This window comes from Macrotis lagotis, chromosome X (assembly GCF_037893015.1).
Source record: "Macrotis lagotis isolate mMagLag1 chromosome X, bilby.v1.9.chrom.fasta, whole genome shotgun sequence".
In the NCBI taxonomy this organism is placed as follows: Eukaryota; Metazoa; Chordata; class Mammalia; order Peramelemorphia; family Peramelidae; genus Macrotis; species Macrotis lagotis.
In genome coordinates this window covers 194,139,111-194,152,704 of record NC_133666.1, presented here as the reverse complement: position 1 = coordinate 194,152,704, position 13,594 = coordinate 194,139,111, and the positions used below count along the sequence as shown (strand labels likewise).

At 36.3% G+C, this 13,594-nt stretch overlaps 1 long non-coding RNA gene across 1 annotated transcript in view; it reads right to left on the bottom strand.

The window, feature by feature from the left end:
- Positions 1 to 10,186: 10,186 nt before the first annotated feature.
- Positions 10,187 to 13,594, bottom strand: part of LOC141502521 (uncharacterized) — a 206,013-nt gene continuing 202,605 nt past the window's right edge. The window contains exon 4 of the long non-coding RNA XR_012472574.1: positions 10,187 to 10,888. This is a non-coding gene — a long non-coding RNA (uncharacterized LOC141502521). The remainder of the gene's footprint in view (positions 10,889 to 13,594) is intronic.

Below are 13,594 nucleotides of genomic sequence, written 5' to 3'. Positions count from 1 at the left end.
TGATCTTGAGACTCAAAAGTTTCAAGTCATAGGGGCAGTGGTAGCTATTTCCATCTGTACCTCTCTGACATGTCTTCTCCTTCATGAGCAGGTTGCTCAAAACTAGTGTAGAAGATGATGGACAAGAGGGTTTTTTTCTCTCTGGCAAAGACTCAACAGATTTGATTCTGTTTATAACTGAACAGAAAATAAGTTACCAGTTGAAAATCTAGTTAACAACTATGTGCCTTGTGGACTAGAAATAATCTCATCACTTGGTCTGAGACTGACTAACCTTTTCAGTAGTTCTGGAGTTTTCAGGAGTTGAGTCTCAATAGAAAAAGAAAGAAAGGAGTGAATCACAAATTAATGATTAATATATTATTATATGGTACATATATAACATATTTTATAATTAATAATTATTAACATAGCATGATTGTATTAAGTTCTCACAGTTGATGGTTTAGATATGCCAATAATGATAAAAATGACAAATCCTACATTAATTTACTGATCTAATGCTTTCTCAAACTACCAAACAATTATTTTATATAACCAGGAAAAAAAATAAAGCACTATATTTGGAGGGGAAAAAAGGTTGAGAAACTTAAGAGAAATGATTTTTTAAAAAAAAGTAGAAATGAATGGGGTCTACAGCAATACTGGATCTCAAAGTATACTCCAAACAACAATTATCAAGAAGACTATTTGTTATTGGTTAAGAAAAATATAAAAGAAAGCTACAGAACTCCCCCCCCATGAAAACAGAGGGAAATAAGTTCCCAACCAAAGATATCATGAAGGAACTTCAGTAAAGATCTGTTGCTAATGGGTAAAAACGGAAGGACAGCCCAGTGTGGACAGGAGAGCTAGAAAGCCAGCAACAGGAGTCTCCAAGGCTGTTCAGGTTCATGCTCAACAAGCCAAAGGTGTATCAGGCCAGCAGTGAGAGTCCCAAACCCAGCTCAGAAAATAAAGTTCATGTTCCAGGAACACTGGGGCAACAGGTTTCCCTAATACAGGAAAAAATGGCTAGCACTTGAAACATCATAGGCAACTGGTAAGCCAGGGACCAGACCCCCTTCCCCAAAACAAAAATCTTGATCCTATGCACCCTTTGCTTCAGAAGCAGAGCTCAGGAATAAAATGACCAAAAAAAATTTGCTAACCATAAAAAAATCTACTATTCTAATAGGGACAATAAAACACCATCTCAGAAAAAGAAAGTAGTGACAAATGCCTACATGTGAAACCTCAAAGGAATTTTTGAATTGGGTTCAAATCCAAAAACACCTCTTTGAAGAGCTCAAAAAAAAGATTTTAAAAATTAAATAAGAAAAAAAGGAAGCAGAAAAATGAAGAAAAGAAATGAGAGCCATGCAGGAGAATTAGCAAAAATTGATTGAAGAAAAAAAAAAACGTTAAAATTTAGATTGGCCAAGTGGAAAAAGAAATCAACTTCTCTAAAAAATAAAATTAACCAATTGAAAAGGAAACACAAAGGCTAACTGAAGGAAACAAACCATTTAAAATTTCAATTGGATAAATGGAAACTAATGACTCTATTGGACTCCAAGATCCCATCCAAAAACACCAAAAGGTGGAAAAAATGGAAGAAAATGTAAGGTACCTCTTGGCGAAAATGACTAAGCTGGAAACAAGATCCAGGAGAGATAATTAACAAAATAGGAACAAAAGCCTGGACAATATCATGTAGGAAGTTATTGTGGAGAACTGCCCTAATATCCTAGAACAAGAAGATAAAATTAATCCTTAAAAGAATTCATTGATCACCCCCCAGAAAGAGATCCCACAATAAAAACTCAAGGAATATTGCAGCTAAATTTCAAAATTCTCAACTGAAGGAGAAAAAAACTGCAAAAAAGAAACAATTTAAATACTAGTGAGTCACAGTCAGTATTACATAGGATTTATCAGCCTCAACATTAAAGGTCTGGAGGGCCTGGAATATAATATTTTGGAGAGCAAAGGATCTTGGATTGCAACCAACAATTAACTACCCTGCAAATTTCAGCATATTCTTTGAGGAGAAAAGATAGATTTTCAATGAAATAAAGGACTTTCAAATTTACCTGATAAAAAGAATAAAACTGAACAGAAAATCTGGTCTTAAAATATAACAATCAAGGGATGTGTAAAAAAGATAAATGGAAAGAAAATGTTTGCCAATAAGATTAGATGGGAAAACATAATATGTAACTCTTGAGAATTGTATTTTTCTTAGGATAGTTGAAAGGAACATAATTGGACAGAGAGTGTGGGAATAAATTTATCATGATGTGATGATTTACTTTAGTACATGAGGGTTGTAGTTTTTACTGGGACAGCTGAAAGGAGTATACTTAGACGGTAGATATGCGTATAAACTTATCAAATTCTATTTTCTCCCTTCTATATTAATTTTTTCTAACTACATGCAAAAGCTAATTTGTAGCATTCATCCTTTTGCAAGCATTTGAGTTCCATATTTTTCTACTAGCTTCCATTCCCTCCCCCACTTTCCATGGCAGTGAACACTCTGATATAGGTTGCACATGTACAATTATATTTTACATATTTCCATATTTAGCATGATGTGAAAGAAGAATTAGAATTAAAGGGGAAAAGATCGAGAGAGAGAGAGAGAGAGAGAGAGAGAGAGAGAGAGAGAGAGAGAGAGAGAGAAACAACATAAAAGAAGTTTAAAAAAGTAAACAGTATATTTTGGTTTGCATTCAGACTCCATAGTTTTTTATTTTTTGATGGGTTTTTTTTTTTCTGGATGTTGATGGCATTTTCCTTAACAAGTCATTTGGAATTGTCCTTGATCACTGAACTGCTGAAAAGAGCTGTGTCCTAATCTCACAATGTTTCTGTTAATGTGTGTAATGTTCTCCTGTTTCTCCTCACTTCACTCAGCATCAGTTCATACAATTCTACCCAGGTTTTTCCAAAGTCTGTCCATGCATTCCTTCTTACTGAATAAAAATAATCTGTAGCATACATATATCATAACTCATTCAGCCATTTCCCAATTGAGGGATATTCCCTCAATTTCCAACTCTTTGCCACAACAAAAAGAGCTGCTTTAAATATTTTTGTGCATGTGGACCTTTTGTACTTTTTTATGATCTCTTTGGGATAAAGACTTAGTAATGGTATTACTGGATCAAAGGAAATGTACAGTTTTATTGCACTTTGGGCATAGTTCCAAATCACTCTCCAGGATGGTTGAATCAGTTCAGAATTCCACCAATAGGGTCAAGTATTCCCAAATCCACTCCAATATTAATCATTTTCCTTTTTTGTCATTTTAGTCAATCTGATATTGAGATAGTACCTCAGAGTTGTTGTAATTTGCATTTCTCTGATCACCAGTGCCTTGGAGCATTTTTGCATATGGCTATAGGTAGCATTAAGCTTTTTATCTGACAATTGTATTTTGATGACTTGTCATTTGGGGAATGATTTGTTTTCTTATAAATTTGACTCAAATTTTCTATATATTTAAGAAATGAGTCCTTTATCAGAAATGCTAGCTGTGAAAATTGTTTCTGTTTTCTATAATCTTACTAATATTTATTGCATTGGTTTTATTTGTGCAAAACCTTTTTCTTTCTTTCCATTCTATCTTCCCCCTACTAGTACATTTCTTTCTTCTTTTCTCTTATCCCTCCTCACCAAAGTTTTGGTTTTGACTGCTACCTGTCTCACACTATCCTTTCCCCTGTTCCCTCCTCCTTCCCTGTAGGGTAGGATGCATTTCTTTTTTTTTTAGGTTTTTCTTTGCATTGCAATGGGGTTAAGTGACTTGCCCAAGGTCACATAGCAAGGTAATTAGTAAGTGTCTGAGGCTGGATTTGAACTCAGGTCCTCCTGACTCCAGGGTCAGTGCTCTATTTACTGCGCCACCTAGCTGCCCCAAATTTCTTTTTTTTAAATATTACTACAATAGTCATGTTGTAAAAGTAAACATAACCCCCCCCAAAGAAAGAGAAACCTCAAGAAAAATAAAGTGAGGGGGGAAAAAAGTAAACTTTAGTCTGTGTTCAGATACCAATAGTTTTGTCTTTGGGATGGATAGCATTTTGTTTTCCCCACAATTGCTATTGTTAGCTGTATTTCACTCCATCCTAGTCCCCTTACCCTCATTTATTCTATAATAAATATTATAAATAGATGCCTATATATGTATACACACACACACACACACACACACACACACACACACACACACACATATATATATATATATATATATATATATATATATATATATATATCCTTCCACCATGTCCCTCCCCAGAAGTCATTTTCTATCTGACTACCTTCTCCCACAATTTTCCCTCTCTTCTATGACCTATACACCCCCTCCCCTCCTCCTGTCCCCTTTCTCCCATCCTTTTTCTCTCCTATTTTCCTCTAGGATAAGAAATATTTCTATACTCAATTGAGTGTGTATGTTATTCCCTTTTAGTCACTTCCAATGAAAGTAAGGCTCACTCATTCCTCCTCACCTTTCCCCTCCTCCTACTGCAAAAGCTTTGTCATACCTCTTTAATGTTAAAAAAAATCCCATTCTACCTCTCCTTACCCTTTATCCTGGTATATTCTTTTCTTCCCCATTGACTCCATCTTTTTTAATATATTATATCTTCAAATTCAACTCCTTTCTTTGCCTTGTCTATATATGCTCCTTCTAACTGCTCTAATAAATGAGAAGGTTCATATGAGTTATCAGTATTATCTTCCCATGCAGGAATACAAGCAGTGTAACTTCATTAATCCCTCACAATTTGTCCTTCCCATCCACCCTCTCTATTCTTCACCTGACTCTTGTACTTGAAGATCAAAGTTTCTGTTCAGCTCTGGTCATTTCATTAGGAAAATGTAAAGTCCCCCATTTCATTGAATGTCCATCTTTTCCCCTGAAAGAGTATGTTTAGTTTTGCTGAGCAGTTGATTCTTGGTTGTAATCCAAGCTCTTTTGCCTTGACTTGGGAGTTATGGAATTTGACTATCATATTAATAGCAGTTTTTTAATGAGATCTCTTTCAAGAGGTGTTTGGTGGATTCTTTCAGTGTCTATTTCACCCTCTAGGGGCAGTTAGGTAGTGAAGTGAATAGATCACTGGCCTTGCGGTCAGGAGGAAGGGAGTTCGAATCCAGCCTCAGACACTTGCCACATACAAGCTTTGTGACCTTGGACAAGTCACTTAACCCTGATTGCCTCACATCCAGGACTATCTCCAGTCATCTTGATTCATATCTGGCCACTAGACTCAGATGTTTCTGGAGAAGAAAGTGCTACTGGTGAGTTAGAATATCATCCCCTCACTTATATCTAACTCCTTTGCATGGCATGGTATCACCAGCCTGATGTCATGGTCTTCTTTGATAATGATGGAACACACCAACAACAACAACTTTTCACCCTCTGCTTCTAGGCTATCAGGGCAGTTTTCCTGGAAAACTTTTAAATTATCTCTCCAGAATCTGTTTTTCCAGGTGAGTTGTTTTCAATGAGATATTTCACATTTTCTTCTAGTTTTTTTATTCTTTTGGTTTTGTTTTAGTTTCTTGATTTCTCACAAAGTTATCAGTTTCCCTTTGCTTCATTATTTTCTTCAGAGTTTTTTTTGTATCTCCTTTTCCATCTCCCCAATTCTGCTTTTAAAGACATTCTTCTCTTCATTGACCTTGTGGACTGCTTTTTTCATTTAACCCAAACTGATTTTTAAGATGTTATTTTCTTCAGTATTATTTTTTATCTCCTTCATCAAGCTGATGACTTGTTTTTCATGATTTTCCCACCTTGCTCACATTTCTCTTCCCAATTTCTTTTGCCTACCTCACTTATTTGATTTTCAAATCTTTTAGAACAATTCCATGGCCTGAGACCAATCCAGATTTTTCTTGGAGGCTTTGGATGTAGGAGCTTTGATTCTGTTATCTTCTGAGTATGTATTTTCATCCTCCATAGGTTTCAAAGTAATTGTCTATGGTTAGACTTTTTTTCTTCTTTTGTTTGCATATTTCTTCATCCTATGACTTGATTTTAACTCTTTGTTAAGGTGGAGCTCTGCTTCCAGGGTGGAGGACACATTGTCCCAAACTTTTTTAAGATTTTGCAACTGTTTTCAGGGGCACTCCTCAGGGACCTGAAAGTTCTCAATTCCTCCAAGGTCTCATGGGTGGCTATGATTGCTTTCCTGGCCCATGAGCTAGTCTGTGAATGACTATAAGCATTCCTTTCTGTCCTGGAACTGTGAGGAGAGGCTCTGTTCCATTGTAGGCAGTAAGTTCAATTGTGCTTCTGTTCCTCCTCCTGAGACCAGGGCACCAGTCTGTGACCTGATTGCAAAGCCACAGAGTTCTACCTCAGGGATAGCAGAGAGACCTCTGCAATCTTCCCCAAGCCCCTTACCATACTCCAGAAAGAGCTGGAAGCTAGGTGACTCTCTGCTGGACAACTTGCCAGGATTGCTCTTGGTCCCCTGGGGCCAGGTATGTGCTGGACTGGGCTCTGCTCTCTCTCTGGTGTGGCAGAATTTTATTGCTGACCTTCCAATTTGTCCTTGGCAATCTCTGGGCTGAGAGGTCTGGAAACTGCCATGGCTTCCATGGATCCAGGCACCCTCAGGGACTCAAGCACCCCTCAGTCTATTCCTATATGATTGGAACTGATTCCAGGATAAATTTCTAAACTCAAATGGGAATGTATATTATTTCCTCTTTGAGAGGAATCTGTTGAGACTAAATTTTTCTCAGGTTTTTTTAATCTCCCTACTTTCCCCCTATTACAATAGGGTCTTTGTGTCTCTTCGGGTGGGGTCAATTATCATCTAATGCCTCTACCTTCTTTTCCCAATATAATCATTTTATTAAGTCTTGTTTTATACCTGTCTTGTAGCTATACCCTCTGTTAATGTATACTCCTTTAAACTTAACTGAAAGGTACAGTTCTCGAGAGCTATAAACATCATCACATCATAAGTAATTTATACCCACAACCTCTATCTAAATATCTCTCTCCAGCTGTCCCAAAAGAAATATAACCCAGGAAAAAAAAATAGAGAAACAAGTTCTCAACTGAAGATATCATGAGATGTGATTCAGACCTTTATTGAAATTCCTTCATGATATCTTCAGTTGAGAACTTGTTTCACTTATTTTTTTGTGGGTACCATCACTTTAGCATCTGCTTAGAGGCTTCATTTAAAGTTCTTTCAGGAAAAAGGAGGGTTATATTTCTATTTGGAAAGTTGAAGGGACCATACTTGCACATACTTGCAATTTGTGGGTACAAATTGATCATGATGGGGATAATGCTTATGGTGCTTGAGAATTGTATTCTATCAAGATAGCTGAAAGGAGCATACTTTGACAGAGGATGAGGGTACAAAATAGTTATAAATCAATTAAGACGTTTGTGGTCTATATAAAATTATCAACTTAAAAATTAACCTGCCTGCCAAATTTGGTCAAACATTTAATTAATTCATCCCTAAAAGCTCCTAGATATATTGAATTTTGAGTCCTGCCTGAGATTGCCATGGCAGTACCAGATCAAATGATTTCACGAGTTATATTTGACAATTCCTGACCCTATAGTAGAGGGAAAGAAGGGAGAGTGTAAATAGTGAGTAAATCATACTCTCAACAGATTCTGCTCAAAGAGGGAATGATATACATTCTCAATTGGGTTTAGAAATTTATCCTATCTTATGGGAAGTAGGAGGGAAAAGGAGAAAGCAAAATGTGAAACAGGTGGCAATCAGAAGCAAAACAATCATGAGGAGACATAAGGGGAAAGGAGAAAGAAAAGCACCAATAGGGAGATGAAAGAATATAGGAAAATTTTAAAAAAGTTTCTGATGCTTCTTTCTCTTTCATAATATTTTCCCCTGAGTTCCGATTCTTCTTTCATAATTCTATAAGTACAGATTATTTACTGCCATGGGGAGAGGAGAGGGAAAAAGGAATGGTAGATAAATGTGGAACTCAAAATCTTGCAAAAGCATGAATGTTGAAAAGTACCTTTCCATGTGATCAGAAAAAAAGAAGAAAAAAGGAAAAAAATGGAAAGATTTAACTTGAACTGATACAAAGTGAAATGAATAGAACTAGGAGAAAATTGCACACAGGGAAGAGATAAATATTAAGATGGTTCACTATGAATAACTTAGTTTTTAGTGATCCAGAGAAAATTCTGAAAGACTAATATAATCTCCAGAGAAAGAACTGATAAAGTCTGAATGCAGGTACTTTATTTTCTTTCTTATCAAGATTTACATGGAAATGTGCTTTTCATGACTACACATGAATAAGCTAAATCAAATTGTTTGCTTTCTCTATAGGGGAGGACAGAAAAGAGAGAATTTGTAACTAACCCAAAATTTGAAAAAAATAATATTAAAATTATTTTTACATGTAATTTAGATTAAAAATAATTGCCCCAAAAGTAATCAAATGTATTAGAATAATGTTTGTGAAATGCAAGGGTTCCATTTAATATGGAGAACTCAAATTCAACAAAAATTGCTGAGTAGGGGCAGCTAGGTGGCACAGTGTATAGAGCACTGGCCCTGGAGTCAGGAGTACCTGAGTTCAAATCCAGCCTCAGACACTTAATAATTACCTAGCTGTGGCCTTGGGCAAGCCACTTAACCCCATTTGCCTTGCAAAAACCTAAAAAAATTGCTGAGTAAAGATAAATGCTTTGGGGCAGAAATTAATTTTAGATTACATTCACACCATATACACACAATAAGTTCCAAATATATCCAAGGTTATAGGTAAAACTGGATTCAAGAGGTTCAAGAAACAAGACTACTCCATTTTCCAGTTACTTTGTTGATGTGTTTTCACTTAAAACATATGTGGCAAGCCACTACCCTTTATTAGATTAACAAAGGACACCTCTAGTTCAAAGTTAAATCATATGATGAAGTAACATAGTATGAACATAGCAAACATTACCTCTAAATCCTAGGACATACTCATGGATACATATATATTCTATCAGTGGGAACAGTGGACACACACACACAGATACATGCCATGTGTGATAGGCAACATACATAGACATAGTCAGAAGGAACATTTGTGTTTAAGTTGTATGCTTAGAAAGTTAGGGCCAGGACATATGTGAGTGGCTCCTGAAATATAGCTACTATGTGTGTGTGACCAGTACATATATAAATGGATGATTCACATCTCTGATTCTTCAAGGCTGCCACTGCCTTCAGATGATGGCATTGCACTATCCTGTTGGTCCCCTCGCCTCTACTAGATATGGTTCAATTGGATAATTAGTTTTTGCCAGATGCTATTCCACTGGACACGTGCATATTAGCTGCTGGTCACTGTTAGACACAGCTCTGCTAGGAAGCTTCTCTGTGCTTCCAGGTTCTGGTTTCATCTTGAGTCTTTAGTTGGAATGTTATCTTTTCTTATTTGAAGATTTTGCTTTGCCAAGCTTTCTAAATTTAAAGACCTGAGGCTTTCTATAAACACTTTTTAGAAAAGCAGCAGCTTTTAAAATCATGAAGTCATAAAAAGCAATTTGTTGGGGGGTAGAAATTCTCCTCAGCTTCCCCTACCCCAAATCCTTCCCATCTTCCCAAACTTCACCCACCCCACATCCTTTCTAACACAGGTTAGAATTGTGTATTTCTTCTTCAGCAAAAGATTCTTTGTCCCAGATTCCAGTTCTTTTAGAACATAGAACTGGATCGTGACAAGGATGAGAGAGAGAGAGAGAGAGAGAGAGAGAGAGAGAGAGAGAGAGAGAGAGAGAGACAGAGAGACAGACAGACAGACAGACAGATAGACAGACAGACAGACAGACAGACAGACAGACAGACAGATAGACAGACAGACTAGACATCTCTAGCTTCTTTTCACTCTACCATTCTACGAAGGAGACTTTAATTCCTGTAAGAAGAAGAAACCGAAAGCTACCACACTGCTTTTTTCAGAGATAGGAGGTACTGGATTAGAAATAAATCTATCCACTCCCTTAAATATTGTTCACATAGGGGTTATAATTGGGTTCTATCAACTTTTGGTTACTTTGTCATTGGAATTTGACCCCTACCCCACCTAATCCTAACTAGTTCTACAATTGGTATTACTTCTGAACACACAGCAAATTCATTTATTTAAATCATTCCAAAATAAAAACTAGAGAAGGTATACATAGGAGAATATAGAGCAGACAATACAGTTTATTTGTTGCCTTCCCCAAACCAAAAATGAAACATTCAAGAAACATATCATTTAACAAAAGAAAGTTTAGCCAGAATAGAGAGAGTACATTCAAAACAGATAAACTATGCAGTGAAGATACAGTTTCAATTCATTTGCACAGTGTTAACTGCCTCTCAGGTATCCATACATAGGGTTTGACTGGTTAAACCTGAGAAAATACCAACAGTTCCTCTTGTCCTGGTTTTTTTTTCCTTTATTTTTTCTTTCTTTTTTGTATTCAGATAATCAGAAAGCTGCCAATTGTCTGAATCTTAAGTCTCCTGAGACAATTAAGCTTCAAGGATTACTTTCACAGTTTTTAAGGGAAAAAAAATTTTAATAGTGATATGCTGGTAAATGTTTAACAACCAGCTCTATGGCGGGGGGGGGAATTGTACATATGACCCACATAAGTTTAATAGGCATAATGATTTTCTTCATCATATTCTTAAGTTCAATCTATCAACTAAAAATGGATAGAGCCCCACTGTAAATACTTATCCTGAAAATCGATCAGTTGGCTTTTCTGAGATGGTCTGAGTGGGTTCCAGGCTATATTATGCAGTCCCAGTAGATAATCTCCCTATCATTCCTTCTAAAAAGCAGACTGGACCTTTTCCATGTAGTTCTGAGATGAATACTGAAAGAGAATCTAGGAAGAAAAGTGAGGGAGAATCTGCTCATCATATTGCAAAATCCATATTCATTAGATTACTGGTTAGAATCAAGACAATTTATACTTAGTTCTCATAAGTACCTTTTGATCTGGCCTTTAATTATTTATGTATATTTTGACAGAAGGACATTGAGGTTCTCTAATTCAGTTCTGCAATATTGCTTGCTGTCCTTAAAACACACAGGCTAGACAGGGAGACAGAAACTGGACATGATGGTATGAAGACTCTAGGCAATTCCCCAGGTGGTAGTGAACTGCATTGTTTATTATGACATAAAGGAGGGTGACATTATACAGCATGCCATAAATCAAGGATTCATCTCCTGCCTTTGTGGGAAAGGTACTTTTAGGAGAGGGAGGAGTTACCAGAATGAGTGAGGATTTTACCAAACTATAGCTATTCAAGATGTTTCATTACAAAGCCCTTGGCAACTCACATTTAAAATGTCTGAAATTATGAGTAAACTAATTTGAAGCCACAAAGCAATTGTTCCTTTTCAAACATATATTTCTGATGACAAAAAAATATACTCATAAGGACATATTTTCTCTGTTATCCCCCCCCCCCTTTATCTTGATGAACTCAGCATGAACAATTGACAGTCACGATATTTAAATCATGTATTTTAGAGTAATTTCTAGAGTCATAGAGCGTGGGGCCCTGTGACTGAAGCAATGGAGCAGACCTTTTGCTGCCAGATGGCAGATGAAATATAATGGGCTGAAAGCCCTCAACCACAGCTAAAGTCTGAATGCAAAATCTCAGCCTTTGTGGCATCTGAAATGGAAAGCACAGTAGTCACTGGCAGTTTCCGTATTGTTTCCAGTTGCAAAAAAATACAAACTGTTTCTTCTTATTCCATTTGTCACAGCCATGAATGTAACTTTACAGGTCCACTCTGCATTCTGGTACTGTCGTCATTCTTTACTGTGTGTGCCTCTATTTATTTCTGGCAGGCGACAGAATTGAAAACCAGAGTAATATTTCTTAAACTGGGATGTGATCATGGTTCTCTGGGAGGGTATCTTAGAACACAAACTAGTCAAACACCCATTCCTATTCCCATTCCCCCCCCAAAAAAAACCATGTGGTGTAAGAAAGGTCATATGTTTTCATTAACAACTGATTTGATTTCCCTAGTTATGACAAGATTTTCAGAGGCAACATGCACTTTGTCACTGTTTTCTCTGCCAGTATGTGAAACTTGTTCAACTGAAAACTGTCTTTCTTGTCTCTTGAGCATCTGTTAGAAAGTTTGCTTGGATTCATTCAGTCATTTTTAATGGCATTTTAAAAAATGCCACATAAGAACTATAAGGCAATCCCTTGAGAATGGATGGATAATGTGACTTTGCTCGGGTTATGATCATCAACCTAAGATGAATGCATCAACCTGACAATACAATTATTCTCATCAGTATGATGATAAAAAATTGCTTGAGTAGAGGCAGCTTGTATTTACTCTTACTACTATCTATGGGCTGTCAGGTCACATAAAAACAGAAATAACAGAAGACAGTTGCAGAAAGGAGGTTATATAATGAGATTAAGTCAATGAAATTCTGGCATCTAAAAGTAATTCCTCTAATAATGCAGAAACTCTGCTCTCACACCCATCAAGTTATTTCTTCTTTCTTGAAATTTCACTGTATCCCCTTCAGCTGTGCAATGAGCCATCAACAATGAGAAATAAAATGTATAAAAATGGAAGGAAGAGGAAAAATATCCTAGGCTGTCAAATTCATTGCTGGAAAATGCAAGGGGTTTTTTAATAGGTAAATTTCCTAAATGGGAAAGGACCACAGAATCTTCAACCATTCAGAAATAAATATGCTATCTTGATTTTATAGTATTCACAAAAACCCTATGGTGCCATAACTCTCATCTTCACAAATGTAGGACAATGGTCATTAGAACTGCCTGAAAAATCACTCAAATGAGGAAGACATCAAAAACTAGTGAAGCAGGCATTTCTTAAGTGTAAGTTAGTAGGTTTTCAATCACTTCAGTATCGCAATTTGACACCATTAAGGCTAATATATGGATGCCTGCTAGCAGAGCTACCATTAAGAATCTATCAGTATTTCCATTATAAACCCCATTTTTCAGGGGTTAATAACTTGGTCATAAAAATTCACTGCAGGCTGAAATTAGGTCTTGAAAGGGAAAATATCTCCTTCATCCCAATAATAGAGTTGCCTCATATATTTCTGAGACTGGGATGGGCAGAGACTAGGAAAGGTGGAGTAAGAGTAACCTTTCATCTCTGGAAAATTAACTTTGAATCTTAGTGCTGGCCAAAGTGGAGTTGCTTTTGGCAATTTAAACACTGGCCCTTTGTAGAAATTGGTTCTTCCAACTTTACCACTAGATGCCTTGGAATTCCTGAGTTTCCAAGACAAAGTTAACCTTGTTTTCTATGGAAACTTGCAGAATGTCAGAGTAACTAATTTCCACTCTGACCTCAGTTTCAAGTTTTTGGTTCTGTATCAAATCTTATTGTACAAAAATATTTACCAGAGAAATGTTTACTTTATTTTAAAGTTTTCATTAACATCATTTTTATCATAACCCATATTTCTCAATATACCTCTCCCTACTACCTTACCAGAACATTATCCCTTATAACAAAAATTTAAAGTGAGAAAAGAATATCAGTTTATCAAAACTGATCAATACAT